Source organism: Monodelphis domestica, chromosome 1 (assembly GCF_027887165.1).
Source record: "Monodelphis domestica isolate mMonDom1 chromosome 1, mMonDom1.pri, whole genome shotgun sequence".
NCBI classification, from domain to species: Eukaryota; Metazoa; Chordata; class Mammalia; order Didelphimorphia; family Didelphidae; genus Monodelphis; species Monodelphis domestica.
In genome coordinates, this window is record NC_077227.1 from 287,489,183 (window position 1) to 287,512,694 (window position 23,512).

A 23,512-nucleotide genomic window follows, 5' to 3' on the forward strand; every position below is an offset into this window, starting at 1 on the left:
CTGAGCAATTGCTCTCAAAAGCAACTTTATCAATCATATTAACACATACAAAAGTGAAAAACTGGAAATTGTCAATTGTTTCAAAAGGATTTTTTAACTACTCAGAAAATTAATAAAAGAACCTAGATTAAATTAGAAGATGAAACTATTAATATATAAACTAAACACAAACTAAGGAAGTTAGTTATGATATCTCATGTTGTCTGAATTAAAAGTTTACAATATTGATTTGAAAGCCAAATCATCTATTAACTTTGAAACAAAAAAACAAAGAGACAGACTTGGGGGGGAAAAAAGACCAAATAATAAAAAAATAACCTGACCATAAAAAGCTACTGCCATGACAGAAGCTCAGGACAAAAACAGAAGACAATGATTTGAAATACCTACAAACAAATACTCAAAGAAAAAAAAGATTGCATACTATGCAGAAATACAACAAGAATTAAAAGAAAGGTTAGAGAAACTGATTGTTTTTTTTTTTACAGGTGGGGTAAAGGAATGAAAGCTGTGCCAGAAAATTAAAGTACTAGTAAAAACTAGGTTAATAAAAAATTGAAACTCCCTAAAAATGAGAATTGGTCAAGTGGAAGCTAATGACTTCACAGGACATAAAGAAACAATAAACAATAAAACAAAGTCAAAAGACTGAAAAATGAAAAATATGAACCATCTCATGAGAAAAAGAGACCTGAAAAATAGATTTAGGAGAAAGAATTTAAGAATAATTGGACTACCTTAAAGTCATGAACAAAAACAATTCTAAATATTATATTTCAAGAAATTATAAAGGAAAACTATCAGAGAGCTTAGAACCAGAGGGCAAAGTAGAAATTGTAAGAATCAACTAATCAAATTCTGAAAGAAATTCCAAAATTAAAATTTCTAGGAACAGAATTTCATGGTCAAACAGAAAATAACAAAGAAACAACTCAAAATAATACAGAATTATAATCAAGATCACAAAAGATTTAGCAACTACCAGAATAAAGGAGATGAAGATTTGCAATATGATATTGCAGAAGAAAAAGGAATGAGGATTACAACCAAAATAATTACCTAGCAAGACTGAGTATAATCCTTCAAAGGGGGGAAAATAGACATTTCATGAAACAGAGAACTTTCAGGTACTTCTGATGAAAAGATGAGTCAAACAGAAAATCTGGCATTTAAATACAAGACTTGAGGGAAGCATAAAAAGGTAAGAACGAGTGAGAAATCATCAGGTAATAAACTAAGTTAAACCATTTACGTACTTATATGGGACAATGATACACTAGAAACCCCTGAGGATTTTAGCATCATTAGAAAGGTTAGAGACAATTTACTAGACAGAGGACCTGAACATGATTCAATTATGTTGGAGAGTAGGGAGAAGGGATAGAAAGAATGAAATAAGGATTTAAGGGGGAAAGAACAATATTGGATTTGGAATTAAAACCTAGGTGTTTGTCCCAAATCCATTACTAAAGTAAAAAATCAGTACATCTTAGGCAAGTCTATTAATTTTCCTGGGCTTTGTTTGCCTTATCTATAAAATGAGGGGTTTGGGTTAAAAGTTCTATACGATTACTTTTAGGAGAAGTGGCAATTCATTTGACTTGACTTTAAGACCTGCCTCAGTACTAGCTCTGTGATTCCAGGAAAGTTCTTTCTCCTCTCGGGGCTTCAGATAACTATCTAAGACTAAGTTTCAGAGAAGCTGATCTACATTGGTAGAAAATGTTTCCTAAACTAACGCTTCCTACATTGGTGAAGAAAAAAAATCTAGTCCCCTTTTTCTACCTCAAAAAAGGTAATATTCCTGAAGCACTGTAAAAAATATAAACTCATTGTTTTGGCACTTGAATCCCTTTACAATCTGACTCCAGGCTATAATATGTCCAGAATTTTTATTATTACTTCCCTTCCTTAAACCTGTAGTTCTGTCAATCTGGCCTATGTCCTGGTCTCACATAGAACATTCCTCCTCCTCACATTTGCATAGCTAGAATGAGTTTTTGCATTATCTTTCCCTCTTAGAATTGCTAAGTCTTCTTAAGAACTCAACTAAAGTCTAACCCTTTTTCATGAGGCATTCTCTCAGATGCTTTAATTACTGAATATTAGTAATATTTTTTTAAATTGGTATGTAATTTGTTTCCTCTAATAGAATGTAAGCTCCTTGAATGACTGCTTCATTTTTTTATCCCCCATATCTAGCACAGTGTCTGATAGTAGCTGCTTTAAAATGATGATTAGTTATTAATAACTAAAGTTAAAATAGAGTTTTTAATTTTACACTGTAATTTTCATAAAATTTAAATGTATACTATGACATAACTCATTGCTCCTTTTGGAAAATATAGTAAAAGAAAAACAAGGAAAAGCATATAATTGAAGAATAACTAATTTTTAAATGTAAAAATTATGGGGGGAAAACTTCTAAATAACTTTTTAATAAAATGCTAAACTTTCTACCATGCCTGCCTTCAGTTTAAGAATTATATGAAGCACTTAGAAACCAAACTTATGACCAACAGGCAGGCAGCTAAGTGGCCCAATGGATAAAACGCTAGGCATAAAGTCAGGAAGACCTGAGTTCAAATCTAGATCCCAACACTCATGTAACTGTGGGAAAGTCACTTAACTTCTGTCTCCTCATCTGTAAAATGGCCTGATAATACCTCCTAGGATTGTTTTAAGGAAAAAATGAGATATTTTTAAGGTGCTTTGTAAATCTTAAAGCACTATATAAATGCTAACTATTTTTATTACCAATAATTCCCACTCCCATATAACAGGTGAGTTTTTCCTTCTTTTTTTTTAAAGATATTGAATCATTCAGCTCAAGCAACTCATAGTGCTCCCCATATATATCCTTGTTGAATATCCTCCCTCTGCTATGATTAAGTAAATATCCTTTTGTTAACTGTTGATTGACCAAAAAATCTCATTCCATCCCTATACCAGACAAATTATCAGAATACTGGCCTGAGTTATCCTTCATATTCCTCTGCTTAAGACATTCATATAATAGTCAGGAATTTAATAGTTTTCTTGGACAGAATACTTTATAATCTTTTCTTAAAATTAAAAAAAAATTAATGCTTGCCTTGTATTTTATAAATAACAATAAGTATAAGTTCCAAGACAAAAGAGAAGTAAGGGATAAGCAACTGGGGTTAAGTATCTTTACATAGGAAGTATCTGAGTTCAGATTTGAAACCACAACCTTCTGACTCCAGGCCTGGCTCTCTATCTACTGAGTCACCTATCTGCTCCTCTTAGAAATTTAATTTCCATAGTTATTTAAATCGATGTTATAGGAAGTGCTTTTGCACTTAGAGAAATCCATCTTAACGTCTTTATAGATATGAAAATTCTTTTAAATTCTTTAAATATTTTTGAAGGTCATGAGCAAAAAAAAAAAGGAAAAAGGAAAAAGGGTAATAGCCAGTTAGGTATTGTAAGAAATTAAAAGTTGAATGAATCAATCCATTTAAAGAGTCATTAGTGTCTTTATTCTAATATGTTAAGATTATTATAGAGCAGCAGTGTCAAATTCAAATAAAAATGAATCTCTAAAGGCTATGTGTTGACTTAGAAAACCATTAATTAAAAGTATCTGTTTTACTGTGTTTTATTTATTTTATTAAATATCCCTCAATTACATTTTAATCTAGTGTTACATAGCTGCTACTGGGGCATAAGTTTGACATCTCTATAGTAAAAAATAAAGTAGATAGGTTAAGATAACAAAAGACTTTCACCATTTAACTTATGACCCAGGCACAAATATTTTGGCCTAAATTATCCAGATACCTGAGTTGTATCAATTCTCTATTTCACTTGCCATAGTGAAACAAATCATTTGAAATCGGGTAATGAATTTGAGTTCTACTACTGAATGCAGAAAGACCCTCTTTCCTGAAGTTTTAATTTCCTAAAGTTTTAATTTCTGTGGTTTCAGATATTCTGAATATATTCAGTCAACCATAAAGCTCCATAAGTCCCCTTAGAGTTTCAGTTATCCTGACCACAAAGTGAAGGAGGTCTTTCTGGTTTCAGTCACCAGCTGTCAACCAAGAAGCATTTGAGATCTGCCTTTAGCAGCAGCCTGTCCTGCAGCTGTAGTCCTTTCTGCTTCCATTTCCACTTCTTTTTTTGATGGGAGGATAGGTCATGTGTGAGGAGATGACAGACAGGAGTGGGCGAAAAGAACACATATATCTCAGGTCAGAATTATTCACTTTTGCTACCATTGTAAGTCATTTGTGGTAGGTATCCCCTATGGATACATTTGTTTGCCCCAGGACATGATCTCTGAGCCAGAGTTTCCTCATCTAGAAAATAAAGGGCCTACATTAATCAGTAAGATATTTTTCATCTATAAAGTTTTGGCCCTATTTCCTACATAAAACTGAACTCTATTAATGCTTCAAAAAGTGCTAGAAAAAAGAATTAGAAAGAGTTACAAAATGCAAAATAAATAATCTGGATTACATCAAATTAAAAAGTTTTTGTACAAACAAAACCAATGTAACCAAAATCAGAAGGGGAGCAACAAATTGGGAAACAATCTTCATAAAAACCTCTGACAAAGGTTTAATTACTAAAATTCATAAAGAACTAAATCAATTGTACAAAAAATCAAGCCATTCTCCAATTGACAAATGGGCAAGGGACATGAACAGGCAATTCTCAGCCAAAGAAATCAAAACTATTAATAAGCACATGAAAAAGTGCTCTACATCTCTTATAATCAGAGAGATGCAAATCAAAACAACTCTGAGGTATCATCTCACACCTAGCAGATTGGCTAACATGACAGCTATGCAAAGTAATGAATGCTGGAGGGGATGTGGCAAAGTGGGGACATTAATTCATTGCTGGTGGAGTTGTGAATTGATCCAACCATTCTGGAGGGCAATTTGGAACTATGTCCAAAGGGCGATAAAAGACTGTCTGCCCTTTGACCCAGCCATAGCACTGCTGGGCTTGTACCCCAAAGAGATAATGGACAAAAAGACTTGTACAAAAATATTCATAGCTGCGCTCTTTGTGGTGGCCAAAAATTGGAAAATGAGGGGATGCCCTTCAATTGGGGAATGGCTGAACAAATTGTGGTATATGTTGGTGATGGAATACTATTGTGCTAAAAGGAATAATAAAGTGGAGGAATTCCATGTGAACTGGAACAACCTCCAGGAAGTGATGCAGAGCCAAAGGAGCAGAACCAGGAAAACATTATACACAGAGACTGATACATTGTGGTACAATCGAAGGTGATGGACTTCTCCATTAGTATCAATGCAATTATCCTGAACAACCTGCAGGGATATAAAAAAAAATACTACCCACAAGCAGAGGATAAACTGTGGGAGTAAAAACACCGCTGAAAAGCAACTGCTTGACTACAGGGTTGGAGGAGATAAGACTGAGGAGAGACTCTAAATGAACACTATAATGCAAACTCCAACAACAGGGAAATGGGTTCGAGTCAAGAACACATGTGATAACCAGTGGAATCATGCGTCGGCTATGGGAGAGGGAAAGGCGGTGGGGGGGGGGGGGGGGGGGGGGGAGGGGAGGGGAGGAAAAGAAAACGATCTTTGTTTCCAGTGAATAATGTATGAAAATGACCAAATAAAATAATATTTTAAAAAAAAGTGCTAGAAAAGATAAAGAGATTAAATTTAACAATTATTTATTAAGCACTTATGCTGGGCACTGTAAACAAAAAAAAGGAAATTCCCTTGAGAAGTTTACACTCAAGTGGAGCAGTTGGGTGGCTCAGTGGATTGAGAGCCATGTCTAGAGATGGGTGGTCCTGGGTTCAAATTTGGCTTCAGATACTTCCTAGCTATATGACCCTGGGCAAGTCAATTAACCACTCTTCTGCCTTGGAACTAATCATCATATTAATTCTAAGGTAGAAGGTAAGGGTTTAAAAAAAGAATTTTACACTCTCCTGAGAAAGAATACATACATAGTTAAATCAAGACAAATTAACTGGTAGAGGGAAAGAGCAATAACAGCAATCAGGAAAAGTCAGGAAAGGAATCCTATATGAAATGGCACCTGAGTGATGTGGAAAGAATTTAAAGATTTTAAGGGGAACAACTTGTGCAAACATACATATCTTGCAGTTGAAATACCAAAAGGAAGAGTCATGAATCCAATTTGTCTTGAAGGGAAAATGACTAAAGGAAAACAATGTGGAAAGTTGGATATGATAGAATGGAGACAGACAGTGAATGACTCTTTCAACTCCCAAATTGAGAGTTTTATATTTTGCTCCCAAACTGATAAGAAGTGACTAAAGATTTCTAAGTAGGGAAGAATAGTATGTGCCTCAGGAATATCACCTTGGCAGATGTTTTGAAGGATGGATTGGAGTGGAAAGAAACTAGAAACAGGGAGCTCAATTAAGAGGCTATCAATCTGTGAAAAAAAGAGATACGAAGGCCTGAAGGATGGTCATTGTATGAGCAGGGAGGAGATATAGAAGGGATGTTGTAGAGCTCAAATGAACAGTATTTAGCATATGATTAGATACTGATGAAAGAGACAATGAAAATCCAAGAATAATTATAACTCTGTAACTAGAACCTGAATGGTACTCTCAACAGAAAAAGAAATGCCTAAAAATGGGGATGAGTTGGGGGAAAGATAATAAACTCTGCTATTAGGATACAGGATACCTTGAGCTGAAATGCATATGGGACATCCAAATGGAAATGTTACAAAGATGCTCAGTGATTGCTTGTGGACTTTAAACTCAGGAGAGATATTATAGTTAGACACACATATATGAATTTGGGAGCTCTGATATCATGAAGAATGAAGAGGGTATAAAAGAAAGCTTTGAAAACATGAAGGATTATTCAGCACTAGAGTCTAACAAAGAGTAGCTATGCAGAAAGGAAAAAGAACCCAGAAAGAAAAACATCACAAAAGCTTGAGGAAGAAGAAAATTTGCCCCCCCCCCCCCCCCCCCCCCGCTAAAAGCTAAAAGGTGTCAAATAAAGGTGTCAAATGCTTCAGATAGATTAGATAGATTGACAGAAATAAAAACTGAAGGAAAAGCCATTAGATTTGATAATTTAGAAATTATCTGCTTTTTAAAAAATAGTTCTAATCATTATCTTAGGGATGCTATTTATTTGTCCTGAGGAGGCTACTATTTGTGAGCAGGTGAGGTGATGAAAGGTAGAAGACAGATGGAGTGACTCCAACTGTGCTCACTCACTGACTCACTCTTCCTGGGCTATGATATCAAGGGTATAATTCAGAACTATGTGATTTCCCCCATGGTAAGAAGGTGATGGGGAGGTGAAGGGAAGTCTCCCCTATCAGATGGTGGAAGGGGTACCCCCCCCCAAATTCCCGTACACAAACCAACCAGAAAAACAAACCTCCCCCTGGTCCACTGACCCAGCAGGGTAGGGGTTCTGACCAGCACTAGCAATGACTGATAAGTACCTCAGAGAGTAGCTCCCCCAAAGCTCTGTTGAATAAAAATCCCTTTGGTAATGTCTGACTGCAATTGAATAATTTAATAGATACTGGATATAAGGAAAGTAGGGAGCTGGTTTGAGGAGAGCAGAGTTCCTATTTTTCTAAATCCCACAAAGTCCTTCATTCTGCCAGCATCAGAGCAGATCAGAATTTCTCCTCACCTCCCAACTATCTTATGCTAAATTAAATACTGAAATTGGTCAAGGAAAGAGTAGAGGAGATGCAATAAGGCTGACAGGAGGTCCAGCTCTCAGGCCGTGAGTCCGAGGACTACCACAGGTCTGACAAAACCAAAAATCTCTCTATAGATGTTGTTAGAGATATTAAGATATAGTATCACTCTTCTGGAGAAGTCCAAGGACTAGTCACTTGGAAATATTTCAGTTGGCTCTTGACAAATCTCTAGTAAGGTGAGACGTTTCCTCCCACCTGGATTCAAAAGCCCAGAGTTCCTCTCAGATCTCTGTCAGATCATCGTTCTCCCAAGATCCTCTGCTACCAACAGTTTTTGCCTGCCAATCATGTCTTCTTCCAAGGTCCATCCTTACCTTTGCTTACTGCTCTTACAATAATCTAGTATTAGGGTCATAAACCAGATGTCAAAATGAGGATAATTTTTTTCTAGGAAGTTGTCTTGAAAGGGATAAGAGATAAGCAGTGATGACTTGAGGGCAGTGTAAGGGTAACATGAAAGACTGTTTGCTTTATTAAGGACAAGAAAAATTAGAATCTTTTGTAAATTACAAGAAAGGAGAGAAGGAGAGAATAAAGAAAAAGATGTTCAAATAGGTATATTCCTGTAGGAGATTAAAAGGGATTGGAAAGGAGACACAAGTAGAAGGAGGAGTTAGCTTTGGCAAAGAGAAAACAAATATCTTCTACAAACCAGAACAAAGGAGGAAAGAATGGGGAATGATGGATTTTGTAGTATAAAATATGGTAACAGAGTGATCTCACACTGGATGGCCTCTATTTCCTAGGTAAAGTAAATGATATTTTGATAAAATCTTAAGATGAGTAGCTAAGGAGGCCAGAGAAGATTTGGAATAGCCACTGTGATATGTTATATCAATAAATATCTAGGATAGTATAAAAGGATTACTGAGGAACTGAGTCAAATTGATATTAGAACTGAGTTTCATTTCCCTCCCCTGTAAAACCTAGCTAATAATACTCTTTGTATCTACCTTGCAATGTTGTTGAGAGATTCTGATCAAATTCTGATATGGTACTATATATAAAGCACTTTACAACTTTTGAAGCATATATAAATATTGTTATTATCGATTTCTCATGTTTCAATGGAATTTAGTTAAAGAGACCTAGGACAAGTCATTATCAAGCTAAAATTCTTTTTAAGTTTAATGTTCTGTGAACATTACAGGTGGACTGCTTTATGTAATTGAATAAAAATACTGGAACAGGGGGCAGCTGGGTGGCTCAGTGGATTGAGAGCTAGGCCTAGAGATAGGAGGTCCTAGGTTCAAATCTGACCTCAGATACTTGCCGGCCAATACAAAATATTGACTCCAAGACGGAAGGTAAGGGTTTAAAAAAAAAATACCGGAATGTAAGATTATTTCTTTAGGCCCACTGAAAGTATCTTCAGGACTAAGCTCAACAGCAGACAGGACAAGAGAGATGATATACTTTTAATTCTGTGAAGTTTAGAGATTAGGAATATTTGATATGAGAGCTATAAAAAAGTTGTTTTATCATTTATAAGAATCCATGTTATATCCAAGTGATTGTGGGCAACAATTCTCTCTGCAATGATGTTTCAGTTCCAGTACAGTTGTTTATTTCTTAAGGATAATTAAGGATGAGGGAGAGGGGAGTCTGTATTTGCAATAGAGATTTATCATCTATCTATTAATAAAAAATAGTGGATGTCAGGTGATTAACTCTAGCTACTTAATCATGTCTCTAGGTAGTCAGCAGATGGTAAATTTATTACAACTTGCAAAAATATTTTGTATACTTTTTTCTGATTCCAGCCACAATGCTCTATCTGCTGGGTTTTCTGATTCCAGCCACAATGCTCTATCTGCTACACCATCTAGCTCCCCAAATAAATCTGTAGAGCTGGGAAATTTGACACATTACCACAGACATTGAGTTCATATGGAAGCTCTTCATAAAGGGCCTGACTATTATAATCGCATTGCTTGTTCTCATCTTTTTTTGTTCAGTTCAAATAGAAATACTATGGGAACTTCTAGGCTAAGATGGTGGCAGAATAGAAGGAAGGGACTTCTCCTCACAACAAACCAATATAAAGTATCTCAAAAGGACAAAAATCAAAATCAGACAAGTAAAGGGGGCTCTGTTGAAGGGCACAGCCTTGAAGTTAGCCAGCTTTTGGGCATTTCCACACTATAAAGGGGTAAAATTATACCTACCTAGGCTTGAGCTTCTCACCCCTTCTCCCAAATCATGTACCATGCCAGAGTCAGAGTGAGAGCCGGGACAATCTTTAAATTCTTAGAGGCTGGTTCAGAGCACCACAGATTTACTCCCAAAGGAAGTGCAAGGCCTTTACAGTGAGACTTGGGACCTGAGGCAGAGGAGCCCAGAGCACAGGCACCAAGATAGGGCAGAGACAGGAAAAATAGACTCAGAGAAAAAAACCTCTCTATAGCTGGCTACACCCAGAGCTGCCTGCCCTCCTCACTCGGACTTCTTGGTGAGAAGGGAAGATAAAACTAACATAGCAATGGCCACCAACACCCAAGAACTACAATCCACAAGTACCAAAAAAAATTAAGATATAACTGAAAAAGCCTGAAATTGGATAACTTATATGGAGAAAAACATCAGAGTACAGAAGCAACAGCAGTGAGTTACAAACAAGAAAATACATGCAAACTTTTTCCCAAGAAAATGGAAATTAGCCACAAGCTCTCAAAGAACTCAAAAAGGAGCTTAAAAAAATCAAGTAAGGAAGATAGAAGAAACTTGGGAAGAAAAAAAAATCAAGTAAGGAAGATAGAAGAAACTTGGGAAGAAAAAAGAAAAAATGAAGTATAAAAGATAGAATCTCCCCCTTGGAAAAAGAAGCACAAAAATCAAATGAAGTAATAAGCAAATTGGAGACCATAATTGATCTGCTAAAAGCCATGAAAAGCAAGACAGACCAAACTGAAAAGGAAAATCAAAAGATCACAGCTGAAAACCAGTTTTTAAAGGCTAGAATTAGGGAAGTAGAAGCTATCAATAAAGCAAAGTCAAAAGAATGACAAAATAGAAAGAAACATGAAATATCTCATTGAAAAGACAACTGACCTAGATAACAGATCTAAGAGAGACATAACTCCACTTGCCTAGCCTCTACCACTATTCTCACTTTGAACCAAGATTTAATTATAACACTGAGAGAAAAAGTAAGAGTTTAAAAAAAAAAAGAGAGAATACATAGTTTCTGATATATGTTTGCTTTTTAGATTCCAACCTTTATATTTATTTATTGTCATTAGTTGGCTGATATACTATTTAAAATATTTTACTGTACATACCAGCAAAACATTGATGTAATCAACCAGGGCCTTTCCATGATCTTCAATAGCACTTTTTGCACTTTTGACATGACAGGTCATAGAGACCAATACTTTTTTACTTGATAGCTATACCTGTCCAACTATGTTTCCCAAATAGACACGGTTACCATATCTACCAATGTGTGGTGCTTCTGAAATGTCATTTAACTACAAAGTTACCAAAGATCTCAGTTGCCAAATCTAACAGCCTTTTCCCAATCTATCTGAAATATTTAACACCCTTGACTACCTTCTTACCTTAAACATTCTGTTTTCTCTAGGGTTTCATGACAATGTGTCCTGGTTCTACTATCTGTCTGACTGCTCTTTCCCAATCTTCTTTGCTGAATTTTCATACTTACATTGGATGTCCTCTAAAACTATGCTGAGCCCTCCTCTCTTTCTCATACTTTTTCTCTTTCTGATCTCATTGGCTCCTATGGGTTCAATTATTATCTCTTTGTTAATGATTCTCAAATCTATATATCCACCTTTATCCTCCCTCCTGACTTCCAGTTTCATATTCAAATGCTATTGGGCAAGTCACTTCTGACTTCTGTGAGAAAAGACTGTAAAAGAAGGAACAGAAGAGAAAAGGTTGTAAAGCAATTAAGAAGGAGAAGGAAATCATGTAGATGACTTGAAGCGATTTGGACCAGTGAAACTGGTAAGAGTTTAAAGAGAATGATTGTATGGCAAAATTTGGAAGAAATTTTAATAAAATTTGAAGACTGACCTTTAGGCTCAATTAAAATTAAATACATATTCTACTCCTGGATTTTAGGAGAGGCTAGATTAAGGACAATTAAGGAAGATGTGAAAAGATTAATGAGGATAAAGGAAGATTAGGAAAAGAAGCTGAAGGTGGTAAAGGCAGATTCTCAAAGAATAAGATCACAGTTGGAAAGAGCAGGGAAGGAAAAGTAAGAAAATGTAAGTAGGACAAATAGAGTTAAACACACTGAAAGAGAAGATCAGGCAAATCATCTATAAAATGTCTTTACTTTTTTTATATTTTATTTTCAGTTCTAGATTCTTCCCCTTTCTTAACTCCTCTCCCACCCATGGAGAAGACAAGAAATATCATATCAATTAAAAATATTTAGTCATGTAAAATATATTTCCACATTATGTGAGGGGGTAAAAAAAAAAACACACAAGAAAAATAAAGGAAAAAATATACTTCAAGTTTGCACTCTGAATTCATCACTTCTTTCTCCAGAGGTAGATAGCACTTTATATCATGAGTCCTTTGGAATTGTGGTAACTCATTGCATTGATCAGTTTTTAAAACTTTCACAGTTGATTATCCTTACAATATTGCTATTATTTTGTAGATTGCTCTCCTGGCACTTCTCATTTTATTTTGCCTCAATTCATATAGGAGGTCCCTAGGTTCTTTTCTGAAATCATTTCCTTCATTGTTTCTGATTAGTATTCTATCACAATCACATACCACACCTTGTTCAGTCATTCTCCAAGGGATGTTTCCAAGTCTTTGATACCACAAAAAGAGCTGCTGTAAATATTTGTATATATAGTCCTTTTCTTTTTTTCTTTCATCTCCTTGGGTATAAGCCAGGTAAGAATATTGCTGGGTCACAATATATGCACAGTTTTATAGTCCTTAGGACATAGTTCCCAATTGTTCTCCAGAGTGATTACAATAGTTCACAATAATGTACCAACAGTACATTGGTGTACCTATTCCCCCATATTCCCTCCAGCATTTGTCATTTTCCTTTTCTGTTATCTTTATCAAAACACTTAACTTTTTCTAAATAATAGTAGCTAAAAATTTTTTTTAACTAGATGCTTAGGAGCTAAGATATTAACCACCACAAGTAGTTTCGAAAAACAAAGCTAAATATCTCAGTAGAGGAAAATGTAAAGTGACTTGTAATCCAATATGTGATTCCTGTTTTTCTGACCCAGTCAAGTAACTGTTCCAAATATAGAGTGGTGATCTTCCTGAAAGAAAAAGTGAAAAGAGCAGAAAAACATCTCTTCACCTTACAGGGAAAACAAAGGGTCACTAAACAAAAGAAAAGACTTTAATGGGAGCGAGGAGGAGCTCTGGGGTGAAGGAAGAAATAATTTATCAAGACCACAGATGAATGTCACACAGAAAAGGAATGAAAAGGACAACTGTAGAATTATGGCCTAAAAACAGATTTAAGGTTCTTCTTAAGTACAGAGCTAGATTTTTTGAGGAGGATAAAGCTATCAAGTATGATATAGTAGAGGGGGCAGCTGGGTAGCTCAGTGGATTGAGAGCCAGGCCTAGAGACGGGAGGTTCTGGGTTCAAATCTGGCCTCAGACACTTCTGGGCTATGTGACCCTGGGCAAGTCACTTGACTCCCATTGCCTAGCCCTTTACCACTCTTCTGCCTTGGAACCATTGGCTCCAAGACAGAAGGTAAGAGTTTAAAAAAAAAAAAAGAATGATATAGTTGAGTCACGGAAACTAATAAGAGACAATCATGGAAATGGCAAAGAAGAATAATTGGCGATTCCTGCCTAATAATAAAGTTGTTAGTTGTCGTGATAACAAGGACAACAAAGGAAAGGTATGCCTTCTTGAGCTACGTATTCAAGCTATATCAAAAAATCCTAATCAAAATGGATGACAACTACCCTCTTCTGATGATTACATGGGCACAAGTTACATTTCCCAAAGGAACCTAAAAAGTATTATTACCAGTGATTATAAAATCTTGTGCAAGAAACTAAAGGTCACAAAGGCATAGAATGAATATATTTTCCCCCATGCTTTTGTTTACTGCAGGAAGAAACACAGGAAAGAAAAATTAATTTGCGAAGTGAAAGGATGCCTAAGAAGCTAACATCTAAAAATGAAATTTAGACTTCTAGATCATCTCTTCCAAAAGGGAGTTAAGATATTTCTGGCCAGTGTCAACTAACAAAGAATAGAAAGGCTGTATTTGCCAAATGTCTTGCAAATATAGTTAAAATATATTTAAACTAGAAAAAAATGAAGGAAACTGCCAATATATAGCTTCTATAGAAAGTAACCATATAGAAAGGAAAAGCTATTCTTCTAGGAGTGGGCAATGGATAGAGTGCCATGTATGGAGTCAAAAGACCTGTATTCAAATCCAGATTTAGCCAATTAACAAGCTTTGTAACTCTGGCACTTGTTTCCCTCAGTTTCCTCATTCAAAAAATGAGAATAATAATATCCACCTTATGGGGTTGTTGTGAGGATATAAATGAAATAATTTTTGTCAAGAGCTTATCTTTACAGTGCTTGGCCCATAGTATGTACTATACAAATTTTTGATAATATTATCATTAATTTTAGAAAAAGAGGAATAAGAGCCACAAATTCATAGGAAATAAAAAAAAAAGAAGAGTCCTCTAAATCCTATGGCCTTACATGTCTATAGACAAATACCCAAAGTTTCAGCAACAAATGAGAGATGAGAAGATCTAAGGCATAGAGGCCAATTTGATTCATATGTAATATGGAGACTTACTGATATGAAATTCATAACTGAATTATAGCCATCTGCAAACTTTATTCAAAAGAAATAGGATAATTAAAAAAAAAGAGATTGGAATAGGTCCCTCTCTCTATTGCTGTCTCAAAAACAAAACAGTTGCTTGAATTGTCTAATGATGATTTCATCTATTAAAAAATGAAGCAACTAAGGAAAATCCTATTCTGGGTTTTATTTTGGTTTCTGGGGTGGAAAATGATGGGAAACTTGAAAGAAAGTAGTCACCCCCGCCTAGGATATTATAATAGAGAAATTTGGACAATATCTAAGGTGTATTCTAGATTTAGAGAAAGCAGATTTCAAGTAGTTCAGGGGGCAAGTGGGTAGAATCACAGTATCAGATCTCAACCTATATCACAATGCAGTAATTAAATCTGCTCTGGATAAGAAATGGAGTGGCTAATCAAAACTGCTGGGAAAACTGGAAGCAATCTGGCAAAAACTAAGCATAGACCAGTATCTCATACCATATACTACCAAAATAGGGTTGAAATGAGGACATGATTTCTACATAAAGGGTGATATGATAAGCAAATTAGGGGAGCATAGACAAAAAACCCTATACAATTTATAGATAAGGAAATAATTTATAACCAAAAAAGAGATGAGAGGGCCACAAGAAGTAAAAGGGATAATCTTGATTATATTAAATTAAAATGTCTTTGCACAAACAAAATTACTATAATCAAAATCAGAAAGAAAGCAGGTCACTGGGGAAAAATTTACAGCAAGTTTCTCTAATAAAGGTTTTATTTTTCAAATATATAAGCAACTTAGCCATATTTATAAAAGTATAAGCCATTCCCCCAATTGATAAGTGATCAGAAAATATGAACTGGCAGTTTCTAGAAGAAGAAATCAAAGCTATCAATAGTCTTATGAAAAAATGCTCTAAATCCCTGGTAACTAGGGACATGTAAATTAAAACACTGCAATAACACCTCATACCTATCAGACTGTCTAATATGACAGAAAAGGTAAAATAACAAATGCTGGAGATATGGAAAAATAGGGACACTGATGTACTGTTGTGTTATGAACTGGTTCAACTATTCTAAAGAACAATTTGCAATAATGCCCAAAGGGTCATAAAATTGAGTACAATTCTTTGACCCAGCAATACCACTACTCAGTCTCTAACTCCAAGAAAATCAAAGAAAATGGATGACAAATATTTATAGCAGCTCTTTTTGTGACAGCAAAGAATTGAAAACTAAGGAGATACCCATCCACTGGAGAATGGCTGAATAAATTATGGTATATAGCATACTATTGTGCTATAAGAAATGATGAAGAGGATGGTTTCAGAAAAGCCTGGAAAGACATATGAATTGATGCAAAGAAAAACCTATGTAATATCAACACTGAAATGATAATCAACAATGAATGACTTAGCACCTCAGATGAATACCATGATCCATGACTATTCCAAATGACTCATGATAGTAAGAAAAGATGAATAGAGGTATGGCTCCATAAAAACCTGGGCAAAGGATAGTAAAACTCAGAAAGAGCTAAGGCAAACTAAAGACAGAAAAAAGGGAGAGTGAGTGAAGGAAGTAAAGACTTTTTTTTTGAGTGGGACAGTCACTGACGACTAAGAGAAGGCAAGGTTGCTCAACTCATGTTTTTTATTTTCTCACTTATTTTTCTTTCTTTAAAAAACCTTTACTAAGTAATGATTCCAAGGTGTGGTAAGGGTGAGGCAACTAGGGTTAAGTGATGTACAGTTAGGAATTTTTAAACCCACATTTGAAACCCAGGACCTTCTATCTCCAAACTTGACACCTAGCTGCTCATTTTCTCTTTCAAAGAGAATGACCTTAGTCATTGTAATGTTAGAACAAAAATGATTAATGGTGAGTTAAACTCCCAGGTAAGTCAGTAAGGCAGTAAGAGAGGATCTAGCTTCCTTTGATGAATTAAAATATGAGTTCTTAGTTAGTGAGTAAGGATAGGGAAAGATTCCAGAAAACACAAGATAGGAAAAAGGGAAATGTACTGATTTTCAAACAAAGAAAGACAAAATTTGCAAATCATTGGTTCAATCTAGAATGGATCATTAAAGAAAGGGAAGTAGTGATTATAAGGAGCAACACAGCTTCATCAAGAATATGTTATGCAGGGAGAATAGGGGAGGGAGAGAACCAAGATGGCAAAGAATGTACCCAGACTCACCTGATTTCTATAAAATTATGCTCCAAACAACTATGATACAATGACTCAAAAACAAACTCTGGAAAAGCATAACCCACAAAAGGATGAGGTGAAATAATTTTTCAGCCCAAAACAACTTAGAAGGCTGGAACAAAAAAATTTATTGGACAGGGGTGGAAGTAGAACACAATGAAGCACACCAAGCAACAGGCCTTGAGTACAGTTGAATCAGTAGGAAAGGCTTCCTGAGCTCTCAGCCATAGAGGATAAAGAGGATAGGACAATTGCTCAGAAGGAGTTTACAAGGGTTCATTTTCTGGCTCTGGGCACAAGATTCTTACCACATTGCCCATACACAGATCCAGGTTATAGTCCTGGGTTATAGTATCAAGATGAGGAGGAGGGCTAACATACATCAGCACTTGTGGTCACAGAGGAGCAGGGGACCCTGGTGAGAGTTCCAAGGTTGGAAGAGTACTTGTGGTTGCTTATAGACAGATCAAAGGTCAGGAAAGTATTAAACACATCTTTCCTTATATCATACCACCTTGAAAAAACTGAAAACTTATAGATCCCCAGAGCTAGCTGCACAAAGAATCTAAACCTTGGGACTAGTGCTTGCTTCACCACGGGAATATAGCTCAACTTTAAATTTTTTAAGTTCGAAGAAAAATGTTGGAAAATAAGCAAACAAAAAAGAAACAACACAGAAAGTTATTTTGGTAACAGAGAAGACAAAATACAATCTTAGAAGAAAACAACAAAGTCAATAATGTTGCATCCTAAACCTCCAAAAGAAATATTAATTGACCTCAAACCCAAGAAGTATTTTAAAAATCAAGTAAGAGAAGCAGAAGAAAAATTGGGAAAAGAAATTAAAATGATACAGAAAAATCAAGGGGAAAGTGTCAACAGTTTGATAAAGAAGGCACAAAATGGGAGGGGCTGAACCATTTGGTTCCAGAAAGTAAAAGCAGAACAATGGGTAGGAACTGTAGACATTTGGGCCCATCTTCAGGAAAAAAAAAATTCCTAACAATTAGAGCTATCTAACTATAATATGTACTTCCTTGAAAGATTGTGCATTTTTCTCTCCTTGGAGGTCTTAAACTAGAGTATGGAGGTCCACTGGTCAGGTATGTTAAGAGGGAGGAATTACTGACACTCCAATGCTCAGACATTGTCATTTTATGATCTTAATTTCTAACTGCCTGTTCCTATGCCTGCCTGTTCCATAAGCAACAAACTTGTTTTCATCTTAAATCTTTTCCTTTCCAACTCCCCTTCAATCTTCTGGCTCTCAGTGAGGCCCAATGCCATCCTGATTACAGTCTCTCTTGGCCTCCCTTTCCAGCAGAGGCTTCACTTTCACTCATTTCCCCAGACCCACTAGTACAGATTAGGGGAAGTTGCTCCTCATTGCCACTTCCAACTTCTCATTCTACCACCAATATTCAGTAACTATTTATCTCTTGAGATTGATTCAATTCTTATCTACCACCAAATCAAAATCCTGTTAGCTGTTGTCTCCCTCTTATATGCTCTTCTTAATGAGATCAGTATTTGACTTGTCTTTTTCTTCTCAACTCCTTCAACATACTTCAGATTTCAATATACATATTGATAATAACTTCCAACACCTCACCAGTTCCTCAACTTACTCATTTCACAAGACCTAGTTCTCCACTCTTCCTCAATCACAAAGATAATCATTCCCTTTAGCTTTCCAGCATCCACAAATGCACTACTTCTATGGACAAGAACTCTGGAATTTCTTTATCTGATCACAATCCATTGTCTTCTTCATCTACTTCCTGACCTCCAATCCCTCAGTCCTTCATTTCTTTCCCAAGTCATTATCCCTAGACTGGCTACACCCTCTTCTCCTTCCCATCTTGACCCACAGATGAATCAGTTCAACTCCAAGTTGTCCTCTTCACTAGAAACCCTTAACCCTCTTATTATATTGCAGATCTTACCCTGATAAGACTCAACCATGGACCTCACAGTCCACTGCCTTTGCTCCTATATACGTGCTGCTGAATAAATGGGAGAAATCATAAAACTATGCTTAACTGGATCCACCACAAATTCGTATTCTATAACCTCAACTGGACCCTCACTGCTACAAGGCAATTCTTTTGTACCTCTCTAACTCACTATCCTACTCTCCATGGCAGTTCTTATGAACCCTTTTTTTTTATCACTCTGTAAGACTCCCAAGACTCTCTCTTCCCCTGCCCTCTCTGCTGAGAACTTTGATTCATATATTCCTGAAAAAAATTCTAAATCCTTTTCATCAAGCTCCAGTGCCACATTTCCAAGTGCTTATTAAATTTCTCTATCACAATATAAAATTCAATTTAATTGAGCAATGATTTGTTAAGCATCTATTAAAACATTAAGCTCGTAGATGTGAAGATATAAAGACAAAAATCAAACAGGCACTGAATCCTATATTCAATAAGAAGAAATGGGAAGATCAAGAAAGACTTCATTTGGAAGATGATATTTAAACTGAATCTTAAAAGAAGGAACCTTCCCTTACATTACACACTATTCTACTCATATTGCACAAACCATTTCCCGTGTCCACTGGTAACCTCCATTTTTTGCTTTTTGAAATCCCTGATTTTCTTCAAAAGTCAGTTGGAGCACAATCTTCTATAGGAAGTACTTTCTAATTCACATAGCTGCTATTCAATTTTCTCCACAAAAGCATACTCATTTTGTATATGTTACATATATATATTTAAAGACAAACTTCTTGAAGGAAGCAATTCTTTCTCTTTTGCCATATTCTTCCCAAAGATTAATATGTTGCCTAGCACTTATTTCAAAAAAGTTTATATGTAAAGTAATTAAAATAGCATTTTAAAATCTTCAAGAGACATTACATAGGTTATCTCACCTGATTCCTAAAACAACTATATAGAAGGGTCAGTCATTATGCCATTTTTCAAATGAGGAAACATTATCAAAGACATTAAGTGAAGAAGAAAGGAAACAAACAAAAAAATAATTTTTTGAAGAAAAAAATCTTAAGATCATTTTATTAGCTCTTTGTAACACCCACATATACCCTCACTGTTTTGGTTCTTATCCCTGTTATTCAAACATTAACAAACAATTAATTAAAACAGCACAGAATGAAGGAGAAGGAATAATGTCCAATGAATGAAGTGTGGAAATGATGGTAAACTCACTAAGTAGCTGTCTAGATCCCTATACCAACTCTAGAAAAACCCATATTTTACCAGACAAAATAGCAATTAGGAAATCAAAGGTGAAACTACAGTAAGTGCTTCATTCCATCCCATAACTACAAAAAAATGTAATCCAGAAGAACTTTGGGGATACCATAAAACATATTACCAGAATAACCAGAATTAGCCCATATTTAGAATACTGCAAGGTTCTGTAGGACAAACAAAAACAGAGTATTTCTCCAAGAAAGCTCTATTATGATCAAGAAGTCCCAAAGTGGCAACAAGCATGAAGCTGCCTACTGCAGTGATGCTTTAAAAGGCCTCCTCAGATCAGTTGTCCACACAAAGGCCAGTCTAATATGAAGAACTCTTGAAGTCCTTAACATTCTGAGTTAAGAGAAAGGGTCTGACAATCCAGTACTTATATCTTCAAATAACCAGGAGGTTAGAGATTTGCATGAGTCAGGAAAAAGCAATCCTCCCCACATCTGAACCACCATCCAAATGTGCAGCAGAGGGAGGAGCCTGAACCTGGTACAAAGCCTTAAATCAGCAACTAAAACTGGAGAAATGAGTAAACTAAAAGAAAATACCATGTAGTATCAAAAATCATTGTTTTTTATTCCACCCTGCTTAGTCTAACAAAACTGGAATGTCTACACCCCTACCTAAGGATTAAATATTGAGAAGGATGGCCCATGACAGACATGTGCTAGCAAATGACAAATCAGAAACAACTGACAGACCCTTGGGCTGTCCTAAGTCAAGCTTAAGCTACCATTGGTGCATGTGAGATGCAGGAAGTGATGTAAAAAATGGTCTATATATTTCACGGCACTTCCTCTCTAGGCCTCTTTTCACAGAGAGGTGGCTCTGCCAGCTGTGTGTTGAGCTTCTTGCCATCTTGGCGTGGTTGCAGCTATTGTCAGGGTTTGGCGGTTAGCATTCTCTCTTAGTTTAGAGGCTGATTCCTTTTTTTTTTCCTTTACCTTCCAAAACACTATCCTCTTAGGAAGCCTCTAATCTTCTGAGGAGACCTCCTGGTCTTTGAACTCCCCCTGGCACAGGCTAGGCCAGAGAAATTCTATACCCTTTTCCCTCTCTCTTCTTCTTAATTCCTTCTCTATATTAATTAAACCACCATAAAATTTCCAACTGACTTTAGTATTTCATTTGGGATTTTCCCAGGCGAAGAATTAAATTTATATTCAGTCACAACCCTAAATTTACCTTTACACAAGAGAGAGAAAAAAAAATTAAAGTGCTTGAGAAAAAAATGGGGGGGAAAAGGGCCACAGAAAACAGTAAATGTTACCAATAAACATAATCCCTGAAAACTAGAACAGAAAAAAAACTAGAACAGAAAAAATAAAAAAGCAGACTCCATAAAACAATAATAAATATTATCTTAAAAATCAAAATATTGAAAAAGTACAAGAAAATGCAAGACGTTTTATATGAAAAGCAAATGATTTAGAAAACAGATAATGGAAGAATCACTGGACTGCTTGAAATACAAGTTTTAAAGCCTGGTCATAATATTTTCAAAAATCATTAATGAAAAACTTCCCAAATCTGTTAGAATTATAGGGCAAAGTAAAGATAGAAAGAACCAATTGGTCATCTCCTGAAAGGAACCTGAAAAGCAAAAAGTCCAAAAAGCATTGTTTATACAAAATTGAGAGCTCCTAACAGTAAAATAAATACTATATGCACTCAGAAATAAATAGTTTATATGCCAAAGAATTACAGTCAAGTTCATATAAGACCTAACAACTTTTACCAAAATCTAGAAGAAATCCTAGAATAACACATTCTAAGACAAAACATGTAGAATAACAATCACAAATAATATCCTGCTCAGTACAATCTTTCAGGTAAAAACAAAGGACTTTTAATGGAATAGATGATTTTCAAAATTTCTCATGAAAAAACAAGAGCTGAGGAGAAACTTTTAAATATGAACATGATATTCCAAAGGAACCTAGAAAGGTACATGTATCTGAGAAATTGGAAGAAGGTATAGGATGACATAGTAATCACTAATTAATTCTAATAGAAAAAGAAGATACAAGTGGCCCTCCAAAGTCAGTAAGTTAATAAATATTTATTCAATACCATTATGGACCTGCTAAGTACTAAAGAGAGAAAAAGGCAAAAAAAATAGTCCCTTTCTTCAAGAGATCCCAATCTAATAGGAGAGACATGAAAACAATTACATAAAAAAAGATACATAATGGATGAATACGAAATAATCAACAAGGGGAAAGCAAATTTAAAAGGACTGCTTCCTGTAGAAAGTAGAATTCTAGCTGGGGTTTGAGGGAAGCCGGAAGGGGAAGATGGAGATGGAAAACAGTTCATGGATGAAGGACAGACAGTGAAGATGCCCACAATCAGTGTCTTCTTCCATGAACAGCAAGGAGGCCAGTGTCACTGGATCAAAAGTATGCATATGTGTCTGGGGATGAGAGGGTAAGTATAAAGTATAAGAAGACTGAAAAAGTAGGATGGGGATAGATTACAAAAAGATTTGAACTTACACAATCTAAATATCTTCAAAATTATTAAAGGAATTGAATAAGAATAAGAGGTAATGAAGGTGAATTTGTTCAGTTTTGATGGTTTGAGGGGAAAGAGAAGGAAAGGTAAAAGGAAGAACAGTGTAAGGAGAAAAAACAGATGTGAGGAGAGGGAGGATGTTTGGCAAGAGGAGTAGGAGAGATACAGGACAAAGGTGGTCTGATTAAGTGAGGAATTTTTAAAGAAAAGAGACAGGTATGTTTATAGGAGGCAAGGAAGAACTCAATATATAGGAAGATACTGAAGAAAATAGAGAAAGGTAAATAAACTAGTCTAATTCCCCTTACCAGTGACAGCCTGTCAAAAGTAAAGACAAGTTTTCTACTCTCCAGGCTAATTGTCCCTAATCCCCTTATGAAATCCTCACGTGGAATGAACTTGAGTCCTTCACAATCTTAGATCCTCTACTCTGGACACTCTCCAGTTATGCAATTAGTACCAAAGCTATGTAAAGGTCAGCTAAACTATGAAAGTCACAATTCATTCTATAATGCCTGTTCTATGACTGCTAGATCTTTTACCAAAAAAACTATGTTCTTTATTTAGGAATTTTGTAACTGCAAATACCATTCTTATTTTGTGAATGTAAATTAAATGAATATTATTGCTTGATAGGCAATTCACAAAGAGCTTTCTCTTCCCCCTCTTCCTTGTCTCAGATCACCTAGATGGCTTCTGTCATTATCTCCTGTTAATACTATCTAACATCCTTATTCCATATTGTCTCCTCCAGTTGACTGCCCCCTCTATCATCCTCATTCTCTTCACCTACCTTCAATCTCTTCACAGTACAAAAAGATATCTCCCCTATATTAAAAAAAAAAAAAATCTTCTTTTGATTCAATTAAAATGTCGAGGCACAAATTACCCTATTCTATACTCCAGCAGGAAGTCCCTTTCATCATCCCCATTCTTCTATTTATCTTCAATCTCTCCTTATCTATATGTCCATGTCTTTCCCATCTTCCAAAGTTTTCCTTTGAATCAGTGGGGGAAAAA

General features: G+C 35.6%; 1 protein-coding gene across 5 annotated transcripts in view; it reads right to left on the reverse strand.

Moving 5' to 3' along the window:
• Positions 1-23,512, reverse strand: part of MIPOL1 (mirror-image polydactyly 1) — a 487,859-nt gene that overhangs the window by 419,365 nt on the left and 44,982 nt on the right. The gene's annotated exons all lie outside the window — the stretch shown is intronic.